General features: G+C 40.6%; 1 long non-coding RNA gene across 1 annotated transcript; it reads left to right on the top strand.

Annotated features, from left to right (window-relative positions):
- Positions 1-2,257: 2,257 nt before the first annotated feature.
- On the top strand, positions 2,258-3,130 carry LOC131257529 (uncharacterized). The gene is made up of 3 exons (XR_009177481.1): positions 2,258-2,596; positions 2,689-2,762; positions 2,866-3,130. It is a non-coding gene; the product is annotated as an uncharacterized LOC131257529 (long non-coding RNA).
- Positions 3,131-3,443: the final 313 nt, after the last annotated feature.

Consider the following 3,443-nt stretch of genomic DNA (forward strand, 5'->3'; position numbering starts at 1 on the left):
TGTCAAGCAACGCATTGCTAGGCAGAGGTTGGCGAGAAGAGCTTGATTGACCCAGAGTTAGTTCAGGCGACTTCAGAGAAGATCGATATTATCAAGCGTCGACTTCTGGCGGCACAGAGCAGACAAAAGAGCTACGCCGATATGAGGCGACAACAGCTAGATTTTAAGGTTGGGGACCATGTGTTCCTTAAAGTTTTCTCCATGAAGGGAGTCCTTCGGTTTGGCAAAAAGGGGAAGCTTACGTCACGATTTATCGGCCCATCTCAGATACTTAATCGAGTGGGTGTGGTGGCATACCGCCTTGCCTTGCCCATACCACTTGTGGGCGTTCACAACGTATTTCATTTATCTATGCTGAAGAAATACATTTTCGATCCTTCCCACATTATCAAATGGGAGCAGGTACAGTTGAACGAGGGCACTACATATGTACTGCGACCGACACGTATGCTAGATAGGAAGGAGCAGGTGTTGCGCAGTAAGGTTATCCCACTTGTGAAGGTACTGTGGACGCATCACACAGAGGAAGAGGCTACTTGGGAAACAGAAGCCGAGGTCCGAAAGAATACTACCAAAAAAAGGGGCAAAAGCTACAAACTACGTCAGTTTTTTGCTACGGATATAAACCGTAACTAATATTGCTACGGTTTTAATCCGTAGCTAAAATGTTACTTCACCATTCCTAATTAACGGTGGTGGAAGGGGCGCTATAGGGCTTAAAAATATATATATGTTATATCTAAGCAGTCCATCTGTTTTGAAATATTATTTTAGGATAGGAAATAAAAACTCAGGTAGATCGAAGGCTCAAGTGGACCACACGGTAGGAAACATAGAGATTAAATCACATTTGCTTCCTATGGTGTGGTCCACTTGGGTGTTAAATCTACTTTAATTTTGGGATCATCAAATAAAATAATTTATTAAAATTAATGATCGGAATGGATGACCCAAATACATCATGGTGGACCCCACAGAGCTCTTGATAGGACCGTCCAGGTCCGTCTCACGAAAGGACGCCCAAAATTGGGCGCGTGCTAAAAAATGGAGCCGTGCCCAATACTCTCTCTCTCTCTCTCTCTCTCTCTCTCTCTCTCTCTCTCTCCGTTCCCTAATCCTCTGTCCCTCCATTCCCCGATCTTCTCTCTCCCTCCCGGTCTCTGCTCCATCTTCTCATTCTCCTCGCTCTCTCTCCAACGCATCTCCGCCCTCTCTATCTCTCTCTCCCACTCTCCTTCTCAACCCAAACCCAAACCCTCCTCTCCTAACATCCATGTCCTGGGATGGCGCTCTCTCCTCTGTCCGATTGATAGTCCAAAGCAAAAATCATGTCCAGAGATTGGGAAAGGCCCGAAGCTCCGCAGGTGCGAGGTGCGTGTAGTGGTATTTTCGTAGTTCTTATTCTGGGTGTGTCATTTTCTGATGGAAATTAGGGTTTCGAGGGAGTGATCGGCGGTAAAAAATCAGGTATATTGTTCTTCCTTCATTTCCTTTCTTGTAATCTATGTTGAATTGAGATTTGATCGGAATTAGGTTTATCTTTGTTGAATTCCTTGTTCTGCTTTTTGAAATGTTGATTTATGGTTTTAGTGGAGAGATCATTGATTGTAGAAATGAGTCCTTTTTCGTTATGAGATCATTAAGGATAGAAGCTTCTTCAATGATCTGATTTGCATGATTTTTGGTTCTTATATTTACAATAATGATGCCAACTGTGGTAGCATTGATGATGCCTTGAGGCTGTTTGGTAAAATGCCTGAGAGAAGGTATTTATAGCTTTTCCACAGCTTCTGAAGTACTGAAGCTCACAGCTAATGCATAACTACGCATATTCTCTGAGAAATTTGTTTCTCTTTATACTCATGCACTTTCAATTTGTTTCTCTTTTCTTTGTTTTTTTAATCAATTCTCTGAGAAATTCTACTTCATGTTTCTCTGATGGATTTTGCAGGATTTCAGTTGTTTTGTGTTCTTCATTGTCCTATGATAGACTAACCATTTGTTCTCGTCAGTTGTTACTTTATCATATAGCCCTTGGATGTTATACTATCACAAGGTCATAACCTTGATTTTCTACCTCTAAGGTACCTTGAACTACCTCTGTTTGGACATTTATCATAGAAGTAGCTCATGATCTCAACTTACCTAATGTCTATTTGAGCATTTGTCTAAGGATGGCAAGCACTAAAGAACTTAAAAGCTTAGTTCCCATTTTGGCCCAAAGCCTATATTTTGAGAGTAACTCGTGAACTTAAATGTATTGGTCAAATGGGGAGCTCTTACTTCTTGGAGAGAACACATGTATTAGTCAGGTCCTGGCCATGTTGGAAAACTGGCTGATTACAACGTACAGGACACAACAACATTGCTCAGAGTTGTTGATTGCAACAGATATTCAACCACGGCCTTGTTTCATCTAGGAAAGGGGGTCTTTTAGAGGTTACATCTGGATTTTTCTTTTCGTAGCTCAGTTTTTTGGTGAATCTATGTTGAGTGCCTCTATTGGTTTCTTTATTCCTTAGGGAAAGCAAGATTCATGGAGCCCGTATGGACAAGGGCTGAAAGACATGAATTCAAACCTGGATTTGATCTCAGAGTGTTTGTTCTCAATGATTAGTTTTTGTAATAGGCGTGGATTTTATGTCAATTTTATTCAATATTCTCATGAGAAGCATTTTGTTTCTACAGATTTCTCGATTGTTTCTACAAACACTCTTCAACTTTCACAACCAAGGAGGTGATTCACATTATTCATTATTAGTGTAAGTTATTTGTTATGAATGGCTTTACTACTTTGGATGTGGCATGGGCTAGAGATTGTCTATTTATCCATTTTGTTAGCAATCCTTTTTTGTTGGGAATTAGTTTGGACAGAGTTACAATGGACTGGCCATTGAAAGTTTTAGTTGTGCATGGCACTTTAATAGTTCCAGTCCCTGCATGCTGGAAGTAGATCAGGCCATCAAATCAAGTGGTTCTATGAGGTTCGTCTTTCTCCCAAACATGATACATGTTGTAGGGAACTGGACCAATGCACAAGGTGGGCTTCACCATGACGATCACCTGGAAATAAAATCAAGCCAGTCCGCTCTTTGAGTAGGCCCCACAACCAAAATCAACGGACGACACTACAACAAAAGGTAGCATTGCCAATGCATTTTTGTCGGTGGCCAACATTTACCACTGACGCTATAAGAATCGGGTTTTGTGCAAGGAACTTCTTTTTACCTTTATGGTAAAATGAGTTTCTTTTGTATCTTTATTGGTGTTTTTATTAGTAAGGTTTTATTTTATTTTATTAATTTTTTGGTTGATTTAGGTAAAGGCTTGGATTACCAAAGCTTCAAAGAGTATATCATCATTTTGGAAGGTCCGTGAAAAGAACTTAGGTGAGCCCTTTTACCTTTTGGCATTGTTTTAACAACGGTTTGTTTCTGGACTCA

The sequence above is a fragment of the Magnolia sinica genome, chromosome 10 (genome assembly GCF_029962835.1).
Source record: "Magnolia sinica isolate HGM2019 chromosome 10, MsV1, whole genome shotgun sequence".
Taxonomy (NCBI): Eukaryota; Viridiplantae; Streptophyta; class Magnoliopsida; order Magnoliales; family Magnoliaceae; genus Magnolia; species Magnolia sinica.